The following is a 15,907-nucleotide window of genomic DNA, read 5'->3' as shown; positions in this document are numbered from 1 at the left end:
CCCTCACTCTGACTATAAACTAATCTAGGGATTTCTTAGTTTCCATCACAACTGTACTTAATTTGTTTCCTCCCTCTCTCTCTCTCTCTCTCTCTCTCTTTCTTTCTCTCTCTCTCTCTCTCTCTCTCTCTCTCTCTCTCTCTCTCTCTCTCTCTCTCTCTCTCTCTCTCTTTCTCTCTCTCTCTCTCTCTTTCTCTCGTCTCCGTGGAACTGCTTCGGGTCTCCTCAGTGGTCTGGTCTCCAACTCGGTGACCATTGTTGGTCACGCCTTTCAAAGTGTTTTGCTTTCTGGGAATACACATTTTCTGACAATAACGCCTCCAGACAGACATGACTGAAACAGGAACCAATTTGCCATGATTTACAGTGCATTCGGAAAGTTTTCAGGTTCCACATTGTGTTATGTTACAGCCTTTTCCTAAAATGGATTAAATAAATACAAATTATTATCAATCTACATACAATATCCCATAATGACTAAGCCATGAGGTCCAAGGAATTCTCTGTAGAGCTCAGAGACAGGATTTGGTCGAGGCACAGATCTGGGGAAGGGTACCAAAACATTTCTACAACATTGAAGTCCCCAAGAACACAGTGGCCTCCATCATTCTTAAATGGAAGAAGTTTGGGACCACCAAGACTCTTCCTAGAGCTGGCCGCCAGGCCAAACTGAGCAATCGCGGGAGAGGGGCTTGGTCAGGGAGGTTCCTCTGTGGAGATGGGAGAACCTCCCAGAAAGACAACCATCTCTGCAGCACTCCACCAATCAGGCTGTTATGGTAGAGTGGCCAGACGGAAGGCACTCTGACAGACCGCTTGCAGTTTGCCAAAAGTCATCTAAAGGACTCTCAGACCATGAGATGTCTGATGAAACCAGATGTAACTCTTTGACCTGAATGCCAAGCGTCACATCTGGAGGAAACCAGACACCACTCATCTCCTGGCCAATACCGTCCCTACAGTGAAGCATGGTGGTGGCAGCATCATCCAGTTTCAACTGTTCTGCCTTATTATTATTCGACCATGCTGGTCATTTATGAACATTTGAACATTTTGGCCATGTTCTGTTATAATCTCCACCCGACACAGCCAGAAGAGGACTGGCCACCCCACATGTGCTCTCTCTAATTCTCTCTTTCTTTCTCTCTCGGAGGACCTGAGCCCTAGGACCATGCCCCAGGACTACCTGATATGATGACTCCTTGCTGTCTCCAGTCCACCTGGCCGTGCTGCTGCTCCAGTTTCAACTGTTCTGCCTTATTATTATTCAACCATGCTGGTCATTTATGAACATTTGAACATCTTGGCCATGTTCTGTTATAATCTCCACCAGGCACAGCCAGAATAGGACTGGCCAACCCACATAGCCTGGTTCCTCTATATAAATAAATTTGATTTGATTTGATTTGATGCTGTTGTTCAGTGGCAGGGACTGGGAAAGTGGTCAGGATCCAGACCCTCAGGACCTCAGACTGGGGTGAAGGTTCACCTTCCAACAGGACAACGACCCTAAGCACACAGCCAAGACAACGCAGGAGCGGCTTTCGGATAAGTCTCTTAATGTCCTTGAGTGGCCCAGCCAGAGCCTGGACTTAAACCAGATCGAACATCTTTGAAAAAAGCTGTGCAGCGACGCTCCCCATCCATTCTGACAGAGCTTGACAAGACCTGCCGAGAAGAATAGGAGAAACTCACCAAATACAGGTGTGCCAAACTTGTAGCGTCATACCCAAGAAAACCCGAGGCTGTAATCGCTGCCAAAAGTGCTTCAACAAAGTACTGAGTAAAGAGTCGAAATACTTACGTAAATGTGATATTTCAGTTTTATATTTGTAATAAGTTTCTAAAAACCTGTTTTTTCTTTGTCTTAATGAGGTATTGTGTGGAGATTGATGAGGGGGAGAAATACAATGTTATCCATTTTAGAATAAGGCTGTAACATAACAAAATGTGGAAAAAGTGAAGGGGTCTGAATAATTTCCGAATGCCCTGTATATATGCATTGTGATATGTGATATTTGAGGCTCTCTATCACAAATTAATTTTATAATGTGTACACACATATTATTAAAATGATGTTTCTAAACAATGGCAATACAGCCATGTGGATCTGAGCCTTGTTAGAAAACCACATTAGTTTCCGACTTTCGCCTGTGGCAGATGACCCGGCGTCACTCCTCGACTTTTGTCTACAGTCGGTTGCTTTGGCTTTCCAACTCAAAAATGCCAAATATCAACGGTGCTGCTATTGGCAACATCATCTTGCGAGTCTAAACTAAACTAAATCTCAACGTGATCTGCCAGATTCAGAAGCTTGAAAACCCCATTAGAAGTAAAATAAACATTTTTAAAAGCTTTAAAACCCCATTGAAAACCCCACTCGCTTTTCAACCCCCCAAAAACTAAAATTGAATATAATTAATGTTAATTTTTGCTTGATTTGGAGTCAAATTTAATAGTTTTAGTGTAGTAGTTTTAGTTTTAGTTTTTCAAATGTATTTGTTAGTAATGTTATTTCAGTTGACTAAATCGTTTTTTCATGATTATTTTTAGTTTTAGTTTCAGTTTTAGTTTACTATAATAACCTTGATACACACAGTGAACATGAATACTTACGCGTCTGCCATGTTTTCCTGCTTATCTTACTGAAATTTAGATAGAAAAAGGAGTTAGCATTTTTACCCCACGTGAAAAGAAAAACAGTAAACCGAACATTCAGGCTTATGTTCTGTTCTGTACATTTTATGTTCTGTACATTTTATGTTCTGTACATTTTATGTTCTGTACATTTTATGTTCTGTACATTTTTATGTACTGTACATTTTATGTTCTGTACATTTTATGTTCTGTACATTTTATGTACTGTACATTTTATGTTCTGTACATTTTATGTACTGTACATTTTATGTTCTGTACATTTTATGTTCTGTACATTTTATGTTCTGTACATTTTTATGTTCTGTACATTTTATGTTCTGTACATTTTATGTTCTGTACATTTTTATGTACTGTACATTTTATGTTCTGTACATTTTATGTTCTGTACATTTTTATGTACTGTACATTTTATGTTCTGTACATTTTATGTTCTGTACATTTTTATGTTCTGTACATTTTATGTTCTGTACATTTTATGTTCTGTACATTTTTATGTACTGTACATTTTATGTTCTGTACATTTTATGTTCTGTACATTTTTTATCCATTGATGATTTTGTTTTTATGTGGGAACATTTTTCCTTTATTTATATACTATGTTATTAATTTGGTTGTCAAATGTATTGGAAATACAATTCAATGACTGTATCTTTCACTTCTGCATCAATTGAGCTGTTGCCAATGCTGAGGATGGGGTTTGATGACTGGTTGAATGGTCTTTGGGTCAGCTATGTCACGTACTCAGAGCATGTGCTGCCTCATTAAACCTCTCTTTAGATAATTTATTGTGCACTGCTGGTGTGTCCAAATCCAAAAGAGGCCTCAGCCCATACTTGACGAAGGGAGTTATTTTATTGTAGCACATTTGAATTGTGTACAGTATGTGAGGCAGTACAGGGTTATTGTTATTTGCAGCTCACATGACCTGATTCCAAAGGTCAACATTTCACACAAAGAAACTTTGAGATATTATTATATATCACATATCATTATTTTCTGTGAAAATGTCAGAGCATGTAACACCCAAATGACAAACCATTACAACACATTTTACATTTCGACCACAATTTCAAAAGCTGTGGTGGTTTCTTTTTTGCCCCCAAGTTTTTGGGGAGCAGAGTAGCAGAGTAGAAACAATGTGCCTAAATGTTATATTTAAATAGTTAAAATATAAATATTGTGAAACATTTAGTTGAAAATATAAGATTTACAATGTGAGGAGCTAACGTTTATCTCCGTAACTGACAAGAGTCTCTGCATAGGTGTCAGTGTAGTCCAAAGCCCACTAATTTAAAGGCATGTGAACTAATTAACACTATCTTGCTGTCTATGGCAAAATATTAATCCAATGTGTCATCATTTCATCAATTTCATATCTGAATTCCGGCAGACACTCCAGAAATAAATATAATTCACCCATACTGAAAAATCACACATTCCCATACTGTTTTCCTCTGCCTCCTCAACACTCTTTCCGCATTCATAGTGTACCTACAATATAATACATGTATTCCACACAGAAGATGAAATATAAAAAACTAAGTTCCTTAATATCAAGCCAAAGTGGTCATTGAGAGGTACCCTACCTTTAAGATGTAGAAAAGGCTGAGAGAGGGAGAGAGTGAGGGACTGAGAGAGGAGAGGGGGGAAATCATTCAGATTTATAGTTTCTAACCCCTGTGTGAATGGCTCACTAAAATAGACTGCTCTCTGTCCAAGCCACTCTCCTGCTGACGTTTACAAACATTATTCAGGCAGGAAAGGGCTGCAATAAAACAACTTATATGGACTTGGATGTTTGGGCAGTACACTGTCTGTCTATCGCGTGGTTCTGACGCCACCCGTTGGTGGCAAGTTAACATGAAACATTTATTGTTAGAGCCCCTCTAAAACCTTCCCTTGTGGCGTGTCTGTAGACTCATACAGCATCCTATGGTTAGTTGCCATAGGAGTCTACCAACTTGTCTCAGGGCAAGTCTAGGCAATCAAATCCAACCAAATCCAATCAAATTGTATTTGTCACATGCGCCGAAATACAACAAACCTTACCGTGAAAAGTTTACTGACCAGCCCTTAACCAACAATGCAGTTCAAGAAATAGAGTTAAGAAAATATTTTTGAAATAAACTAAAGTAAAAAAAATATATATAAAATAACACAATAAAATAACAATAACAAGGTTATATGCAAGGGGTACCGGTACCGAGTCAATGTGCGGGGGTACAGGTTAGTCGAGGTCATTTGTACATGAAGGTAGGAGTAAAGTGACTATGCATAGATAATAAACAGCGAGTAGCATCAGTGTAAAAACAAATGGAGGGAGGGGGAGGGGGGACAATGTTAATAGTCAGAGTGGCCATTTGATTAGTTGTTCAACAGTCTTATGGCTTGCGGGTAGAAGCTGTTAAAACTTCTTAGGGATAGGGGGCTGGATTTTCACGTCCGGATGAAAAGCATGCCCAAAGTAAACTGCCTGCTACTCTGGCCCAGAAGTTAGGATATGCATATAATTTATAGATTTGGATAGAAAACACTCTAAAGTTTCCGAAACTGTTAAAATAATGTCTGTGAGTATAACAGAACCTATTTGGCAGGTGAAACCCCCGGGACAAACCATCCAGGGAAAAAAACAATTGAGGTTAAAGTATTTCCCAATGTTTTTGGGAAGCACTATTTAATAGCAACCTGGTTGCAGTTCCTATGGCTTCCACTAGATGTCAACAGTCTTTAGAAATTGTTTGATGTTTTTCTTTTGAGAAATGAAGAAGTATGGCTGTTCTTTGTAAGTGTCACTCTGAAGGTCTCTAGTATTTTGGTGCGAGTGAACGCTTCACGTTGTTTTTATCCGGTATTGGAAACAGTTTATCCCGTCTTAAATTTTATAGATTATTTACGTTTTAGGATACCTTAGGTTGGATTAGGAACGTTGTTTGAAATGTTTGGACCAAGTTTACAGTTTTGCTACCTCTGTAGTCAAACAATTTCGTATAAATCGGAAATTAGCTAGGTTGAATTTGGTTATTTGAATGACCTTTTTCACATGTTTTTTAAAAGAGAGGTTGGAATTAAATATGATGCAAAGGTACTTAAAATCAGATACCACCTGGAGCTTCTCCCCTGACACATAGACATCTGGCTCAGTAGCATCTGTTGCCCTCTTTGTGAAGAACATGCAAACAGTTTTTTTCACATTGAGATGCAAACACGAGTCACTGAGCCACTTTGTAACCTGGACCATTACAGTAGTGAGTTCTTGTGAAGCTTGTTGTTTGCTCTTTGCATGCACGTATATCACTGTATCATCTGCATACATTTGAACTTCAGACCCAGTACAGACAGAAGGCAGATCATTAATGTACAGGCTGAACAGGAGTGGCCCCAGTATTGACCCTTGGGGCATGCCCACATCATAGCTAAGAGTGGGCGACAGCTCATTGCTCACTCTGACACACTGAGTTCTGCCTTTAAGGTATGATTTCCTCCATCTCAAGGCATCAGGGGAAAAGTTGAACTTGGACAATTTTGTGATGAGAATCTCATGGTTAACAGTATCAAAAGCCTTCCTTAGGTCCAGAAACACAGCCCCAACAACGCCCCCTTTGTCCATCTTGGACTTCACATTTTCCAGAAGAAAGCAGTTGGCTGTTTCTGTGGAGTGTTTTACCCTGAAGCCAAACTGCATGGTGTGTAATGTGAAGGGGCTGTTGTTGAGGTGGGCAATCAGTTGTTCTGCTACACACTTTTCAACAACCTTTGACACCACAGGTAGACGTGATGTACCACGTCACGTTTAGGTGTCTTTATGTGATAATTAGCATCACACATCAGACCGCCACCTATGACCTGAGAACAAACCATATAAATCTTAGCGGTGCTTTATTTAGAGTGGGACTAACAGGTGTTAGTGTAAGGTGGCAGATTTTAATGTGTTGTAACCTCAGCCAGAGTTCATTCTCTATGTGAATGCAGTAAGTGAGGTCAATGGTACAAAGGAAATAACCACTTTGATATCTTCTACATTTATCAGGTCTTTGATATTCTTTATATTTATCATGCCTTTGATATCCTCCACATGTATCATGTCTTTGATATCCTGTATATTTATCATGTCTTTGATATCCTGTATATTATCATGTCTATATCTTGTATATTTATCATGTCTTTGATATCCTGTATATTATCATGTCTATATCTTGTATATTTATCATGTCTTTGATGTCCTGTATATTATCATGTCTATATCTTGTATATTTATCATGTCTTTGATATCCTGTATATTATCATGTCTATATCTTGTATATTTATCATGTCTTTGATGTCCTGTATATTATCATGTCTATATCTTGTATATTTATCATGTCTTTGATGTCCTGTATATTTATCATCTCTGATGTCCTGTATATTTATCATCTCTGATGTCCTGTATATTTATCATCTCTGATGTCCTGTATATTTATCATGTCTCTGTGGAACAGCCTATCAGTTACAGTAGGTGGCGCCTAATGAAAATGAGTATCCTGTCAGCATAGTAGTCAGCAAATATACTGTGGTATTGGACCACTTTTTTCAGTGGTTCAATACTATTTTTTGGTAGATCTTCTTAAAAGATGTCCATTGAGTGCGATCTGTAGTTTTACCTGGTCAGGTCACACGGTCAGGATAGACTCCTGGCCCCACACAACACTAAACTAAACTCCTGGTACACAACCCCACGTGTCTATTGTCAATCACAACATCCTCGATAAAAGCCTTTATTACGCAGCCCGTCTCTACGGGTATGTGAGTGAAGGAATGGCGTCCTCTCGGGCCTGTGGCCAGGCAGGCCTCTTTGAACCACATCGTTGAACAATAGCAACCCTGACCCTGTGACCGTTACTATGTTTGGAAAGGTCAAATAATCCTAATATGTGTCTCATGTCTTCTTTGATTTACAAACGTTGTTAAAAAAACATAATGGCTGACTGACTGTTCTCTGAGGAGACCTTGAAGTATAACGAGAGACTGAATGTGGATACAATGACCCGCTAGCTTATCGCTGAGGTACTCTCTAGAGTAAAATGCTTTATAATACCCAGAAGCTTATCGCTGAGGTACTCTCTAGAGTAAAATGCTTTATAATACCCAGAAGAAGCTTATCGCTGAGGTACTCTCTAGAGTAAAATGCTTTATAATACCCAGAAGCTTATCGCTGAGGTACTCTCTAGAGTAAAATGCTTTATAATACCCAGAAGAAGCAAAGTAATTAGTAAGTAAGTGAGTAATTTGCAAAAGCAGCATCTACTCTTCCTGGTGTCCACACAAAACATGAAACATTACATAATACATAATGTAAATAGACAAGAACAGTATGAAACACCGTTCAGGTCGTTGCGTGTCAAAAAAGATAAATAACACTTTGACGCGCCAAATGAGCTTGTTGACCAATCAGGACCTGAATGCGACTGCACGTCACACAACACTATGATGTGTCATGTAAGCTTGTTGACCAATCAGGACCTGAATACGACTGCACGTCACATAATAATTTAACACATTCATTCATTTTATATGTAGTTATTACACATTGATTACACCATCACTCGTATTTCATGTCACAACGATTCACCGATTCGGATGCCATGGTGCCGGTAAAGTTTTGTCTCACATACATGCAGCTGCCGCACGAGCGCAGGCGTTTCCCCAAGTCCTGGACAGTTTACGAGCGCAGGCGTTTCCCCAAGTCCTGGACAGTTTACGAGCGCAGGCGTTTCCCCAAGTCCTGGACAATGCTGGTCATAAGAAAAGTTAGCTGGCTGATGGATGGATGCAAGCAGTGTTATTCCCCAAACACATAGCAAAACGACAATCTGTTTCAGTAGCTAGCTAACTATCTATATAGGTGTCATCATTTAAAATATCCCTCTCATACTGGTATTGTTCTCTCATACTGGTATTGTGTTCTCATACTGGTATTGTGCTCTCATACTGGTATTGTGTTCTCATACTGGTATTGTGTTCTCATACTGGTATTGTGTTCTCTCGTACTGGTATTGTTATCTCATACTGGTATTGTGTTCTCATACTGGTATTGTTCTCTCATACTGGTATTGTGTTCTCATACTGGTATTGTGCTCTCATACTGGTATTGTTCTCTCATACTGGTATTGTGCTCTCATACTGGTATTGTGCTCTCATACTGGTATTGTTCTCTCATACTGGTATTGTGCTCTCATACTGGTATTGTGTTCTCATACTGGTATTGTTCTCTCATACTGGTATTGTGTTCTCATACTGGTATTGTGTTCTCATACTGGTATTGTTCTCTCATACTGGTATTGTGTTCTCATACTGGTATTGTGCTCTCATACTGGTATTGTTCTCTCATACTGGTATTGTGTTCTCATACTGGTATTGTGTTCTCTCATACTGGTATTGTTCTCTCATACTGGTATTGTGTTCTCATACTGGTATTGTTCTCTCATACTGGTGTTGTGCTCTCATACTGGTATTGTGTTCTCATACTGGTATTGTGTTCTCATACTGGTATTGTGCTCTCATACTGGTATTGTGCTCTCATACTGGTATTGTGTTCTCATACTGGTATTGTGCTCTCATACTGGTATTGTGTTCTCATACTGGTATTGTGCTCTCATACTGGTATTGTGTTCTCATACTGGTATTGTGTTCTCATACTGGTATTGTGCTCTCATAAGGGTATTGTGCTCTCATACTGGTATTGTTCTCTCATACTGGTATTGTTCTCTCATACTGGTATTGTGTTCTCATACTGGTATTGTGCTCTCATACTGGTATTGTGTTCTCATACTGGTATTGTGTTCTCATACTGGTATTGTGTTCTCTCGTACTGGTATTGTTATCTCATACTGGTATTGTGTTCTCATACTGGTATTGTTCTCTCATACTGGTATTGTGTTCTCATACTGGTATTGTGCTCTCATACTGGTATTGTTCTCTCATACTGGTATTGTGCTCTCATACTGGTATTGTGCTCTCATACTGGTATTGTTCTCTCATACTGGTATTGTGCTCTCATACTGGTATTGTGTTCTCATACTGGTATTGTTCTCTCATACTGGTATTGTGTTCTCATACTGGTATTGTGTTCTCATACTGGTATTGTTCTCTCATACTGGTATTGTTCTCTCATACTGGTATTGTGTTCTCATACTGGTATTGTTCTCTCATACTGGTATTGTTCTCTCATACTGGTGTTGTGCTCTCATACTGGTATTGTGTTCTCATACTGGTATTGTGTTCTCATACTGGTATTGTGCTCTCATACTGGTATTGTTCTCTCATACTGGTATTGTGTTCTCATACTGGTATTGTGCTCTCATACTGGTATTGTTCTCTCATACTGGTATTGTGTTCTCATACTGGTATTGTTCTCTCATACTGGTGTTGTGCTCTCATACTGGTATTGTGTTCTCATACTGGTATTGTATTCTCATACTGGTATTGTGCTCTCATACTGGTATTGTGCTCTCATACTGGTATTGTGTTCTCATACTGGTATTGTGCTCTCATACTGGTATTGTGCTCTCATACTGGTATTGTGTTCTCATACTGGTATTGTGTTCTCATACTGGTATTGTGCTCTCATAAGGGTATTGTGCTCTCATACTGGTATTGTTCTCTCATACTGGTATTGTACTCTCATACTGGTATTGTGCTTTCATACTGGTATTGTACTCTCATACTGGTATTGTGCTCTCATACTGGTATTGTTCTCTCATACTGGTATTGTGTTCTCTCATACTGGTATTGTTCTCTCATACTGGTATTGTGTTCTCTCATACTGGTATTGTTCTCTCATACTGGTATTGTGTTCTCTCATACTGGTATTGTTCTCTCATACTGGTATTGTGTTCTCATACTGGTATTGTTCTCTCATACTGGTATTGTTCTCTCATACTGGTATTGTGTTCTCATACTGGTATTGTTCTCTCATACTGGTATTGTGCTCTCATACTGGTATTGTGCTCTCATACTGGTAGTGTGTTCTCATACTGGTATTGTGCTCTCATACTAGGATTGTTCTCTCATACTGGTATTGTTCTCTCATACTGGTATTGTGTTCTCTCATACTGGTATTGTTCTCTCATACTGGTATTGTGTTCTCATACTGGTATTGTGCTCTCATACTGGTATTGTGCTCTCATACTGGTATTGTGTTCTCATACTGGTATTGTGCTCTCATACTGGTATTGTGCTCTCATACTGGTATTGTGTTCTCATACTGGTATTGTGTTCTCATACTGGTATTGTTCTCTCATACTGGTATTGTGCTCTCATACTGGTATTGTGCTCTCATACTGGTATTGTGTTCTCTCATACTGGTATTGTTCTCTCATACTGGTATTGTGTTCTCATACTGGTATTGTGCTCTCATACTGGTATTGTGCTCTCATACTGGTATTGTGTTCTCATACTGGTATTGTGCTCTCATACTGGTATTGTACTCTCATACTGGTATTGTGCTCTCATACTGGTATTGTTCTCTCATACTGGTATTGTGTTCTCTCATACTGGTATTGTGCTCTCATACTGGTATTGTGCTCTCATACTGGTATTGTGTTCTCACACTGGTATTGTTCTCTCATACTGGTATTGTGTTCTCATACTGGTATTGTGCTCTCATACTGGTATTGTGCAGTTCTTATTTGATTATTGTAGTTATTGGCTGGCAGCAGGGCCTCCATCATGGCTTCAGCTGATACTCTCACCCTCTTCAGAGTAGGTCTCTTTTTACCCTTCAGCTCAACTATCTTCAGATTCAGATTCTCAGTCTTTGGCAAATATAGCATAATAAAGTATATTAGGGATATAAATAACAAACCCTATACAAAGCATTCATAATGTTAATGCTTGGGGTAGTGTTTTCCACAGAGTTTGTGTATGTAAATATTTACATATAAATAAGTACCTCTTTGTCATTCTTGGACACCTTCATTGCAATGTCATGCCTCTCTTCGTCTACAACATTGATCTTGTGGTGCAGTTCTCTACACAGTGCCTGTGCAGAACTTAGATAGGATGACAGGCAAAGTATTGCATCCTGTCAATTATGTTCCAGTTAGGCTCATGATTGATCAACCCCTATGACCATTTTTATTTTTTTATTTTACCTTTATTTAACCAGGCAAGTCAGTTAAGAACAAATTCTTATTTTCAATGACGGCCTAGGAACAGTGGGTTAACTGCCTGTTCAGGGGCAGAACGACAGATTTGTACCTTGTCAGCTCGGGGGTTTGAACTCGCAACCTTCCGGTTACTAGTCCAACGCTCTAACCACTAGGCTACCCTGCCGCCCCATTGTCCTATGACCTCTGGGACATACCTTGAGGTCAACCAGAGCCAAATCAGAAAACCTAAGAGGAGGAACTCTTTCACTCAGAGCCTCTTCGTCTTTTTCTCAGCTACCAGCATCACTCCTGCCTTTGTCAACAGTTTGGTCTGAAATAACAGGAGGAATATTTATAATTATAATATCATAATGCATGACTTATGCCACTAAGTATCTCCTATCAAATAAAGACATGTTATCACAAATATAATTGATTTCCTAGGCCTCCTGAGATCTCTTTGAATGTGTTTGTGTCTTGTATAGCTGTTGGGATTTTTAAAAGTATTTATTGAACTAGGCAAGTCAGTTAAGAACAAATTCTTATTTACAATGACGGTCTACCCCGTCCAAACCCTAACCCGGACGACGCTGGGCTAATTGTGCGCCGCTTTATGGGACTCCCAATCATGGCCCGTTGTGATACAGCCTGGAATCAAACCAGGGTCTGTAGTGACGCCTCTAGCACTGAGATGCAATTTGTAAGTCGCTCTGGATAAGAGCGTCTGCTAAATGACTTAAAGGTAATGTAAATGTTAGACCGCCGCACCACTCAGGATTGGGGAAGAAAATAGCTTTAGAGCCAATCAGCGGGATGCAGCGATCTTCGTGCATTTCTCCCATATCAAGCCTCTGGTTGAGTGATGCCCATGCAGCTGAAGCTAAATATGTGAACTATTCAAGTCATGGTATGCTAAAACGCAGGCACTTAGCCTTTCAATTAGCACCAGGCCATACTTGAATACTATAGATTGTTCAAAGAAATTGACTTGAAATATATTTTTGAGAGGCATACTGTACATCTGACCCTATTTCAGAAAGATCTAAAGATCTTTTTTTTTTAATTAAATATCTTTCTTGTCCATAATGTGTCTACATAACAATGGTAGACATTAGTCAATTGTGAATATGACATATTAAAATATATACTGATATTCAATATTTCATTTAGTATAAGAATCTTTTTTTTTTCCTTTATTTAACTAGGCAGGTCAGTTAAGAACAAATTCTTAATTTCAATGACGGCCTAGGAACAGTGGGTTAACTGCCTGTTCAGGGGCAGAACAACAGATTTGTACCTTGTCAGCTCAGGGATTTGAACTTGCAACCTTCCAGTTACCAGTCCAACGCTCTAACCACTAGGCTACCCTGCCGTAACTGATATTGTACTATAAAATGATACATAATTAACTTCACATCTTGATATCTGAACTCAGAGCATGCTCCCATGCCACATCGGATGTTAAACAAACTTACCTTTTTCTCTGCAGGAAGAAAACCTGGAAGAGTGAGCTATTCACTGGTCGACAATGTGATAACTAGACACTAGGATAACTAGACAATAGGATAACTAGACACCAGGATAACTAGACAATAGGAATACCTAGGATAGGATAAAGCTATCCTTCTCACCCCCCCCACCCCCCCCCCCCCTTGAATGATTTAGATGCACTATTGTAAAGTGGCTGTTTCACTGATGTCAGAGGGTGAGTTCACCAATTTGTGGGTCGCTCTGGATAAGAGCGTCTGCTAAATGACTTAAATGTAAATAACTAGACTATAGGATAACTAGACAATAGGATAACTAGACAATAGGATAACCAGACAGTGGGATAACTAGACAATAGGATAACTAGACACTAGGATAACTAGACACTAGGATAACTAGACAATAGGATAACTAGACACTAGGATAACTAGACACTAGGATAACTAGACAATAGGATAACTAGACAATATGATAACTAGACACTAGGATAACTAGACAATAGGATAACTAGAGAATAGGATAACTAGACAACATGATAACTACTGTATGACCTCAGTAAAATGTCATGACCTCTTTTAGGTGGACAACTCAAATAAACCCACTGTCCTGAGGAACCAGGATATAATATCTAAACACTATATCATGAGTGTAGAACTCCCCCAGTCCCCAATAGCAGGTCCCCTACTACACTCCAGTGTTCAGCCCTAGATGGGATGAGAGGATGTTGTTCTGGAACTTGTCAAACACCTGCAGCAGCCACCTTTCCACAGTAATAAAAAGTGAGACACCAGACTGCAAAACTATCAAGCTCTATTTATTAAATAGTGGAGTGGCATTTACATTCATATCAAATAAATACATCACTTTTAAACCATTCAGTCAAATGTAGCAGTGTGTACACCAATTCTGTACATTCAGTCAAATGTAGCAGTGTGTACACCAATTCTGTACATTCAGTCAAATGTAGCAGTGTGTACACCAATTCTGTACATTCAGTCAAATTTAATGTAGCCTACAGCAAGTCTGTACATTCAGTCAAATTAAATGTATGTAGGCTACACCAAGTCTGTACATCAAAATAACCTGGCTTCACTCTCAGTAGCGATCGTCTTTTTTTATTTTGCTAAATCAACTGAAAAGATACAACTTTTCAGATACTGTACAGATACTGTTAATATCATCACATTCCTGGCTCTGACCTGAAATATCTATTCAGATGATATTGACAGTTATCCATCCACCTACAGAACTACAATCCCTTACAGAAAAACACGTGAATTTCACATGTGAAAACATGATCTCAAGTGAAATAAATGTGACAACATGTGATGCCATGACACTACACCTGTGATAACATGTTTTTCACATGTAAAAACTACAAATTCAATTTTCACATGTGAATGTTTCTTACATGTGAACTTGCAATTCCACATATGCAGGTCCTCCAGTACCCCCAACTCATTGCTGTTGTGACCCTGGACAAGCACACCCCATTCAACTCATTGTTGTTGTGACCCTGGACAAGCACACCCCATTCAACTCATTGTTGTTGTGACCCTGGACAAGCACACCCCATTCAACTCATTGTTGTTGTGACCCTGGACAAGCACACCCCATTCAACTCATTGTTGTTGTGAGCCTGGACAAGCACACCCCATTCAACTCATTGTTGTTGTGACCCTGGACAAGCACCCATTTAACTCATTGTTGTTGTGACCCTGGACAAGCACTCATTCAACTCATTGAGGATCAAGGTGCTTGTCCAGGGTCCCAATAAACATGTGTACTGTTGGGGGTACTGGAGGACCAGGCATGGGAAAGACTAATGTAAAGTAAGATAGGGGTTTAATATGCAATGCAGCTTGTCTCATATGTCATGACAACAATAGAAGGGTTGGCTAAACATTCTGCCATACAGAATCGGAACAGGCTAGTGAACCATATGACCGTACACATAGTTAGTACTTATTCCACATACACTTATAAGGAGTGGACTGAGAATGTTTTGTAGGTGGATAATGAATGACCTCAGGCAAGTGAAATCATCATATTATCCTAAAATAGAAGTCAACGATGAAGACCGTGACAAATTCGATTTTCACATGTGAAAATGCAAATTTCACAAAATGTTATTCTCCTCACATGTGAAAAGTTGGTGTTAAATTATGAACTCTAAATGTAATATACATGGTTTCACATGTGAAACTGCACCTTTCACATTTTTTGTTTGTAGGGAAATAATGAAATGTTTGGGGGGGGGTTAAGGTAAATGGTACGCTGCTCAGCTGAAATAGTGCAAAAATCTTTCACCAATAGAAAAATGATTACATTTTACATGATCACTTAGTAGACTTTTCAATATGACCCCACCTGGGAATTGGGCGACGCTGATCTTTCTGCTGCACCACAAAGGCTGTACCATTCTCAGAAATCCCCTACACATTCATTACCTGTAATACATCTCTGCATAACTAAGATTTTAGTTATCATTTAATCTGACTATTCTCTCATTGATTTAGTTTACTTATTTCAGCAACTTGAGGGTTTTCTGTATAGTTGTCTGATGTTGGTGAATCACGATGATAAATATAATAGATTTTCTTGAGTGTATTATACAAAGCTGAGATGAACTTAAA

This window comes from Oncorhynchus masou, chromosome 22 (genome assembly GCF_036934945.1).
Source record: "Oncorhynchus masou masou isolate Uvic2021 chromosome 22, UVic_Omas_1.1, whole genome shotgun sequence".
NCBI lineage: Eukaryota > Metazoa > Chordata > Actinopteri > Salmoniformes > Salmonidae > Oncorhynchus > Oncorhynchus masou.
This window is presented reverse-complemented; position numbering follows the sequence as displayed.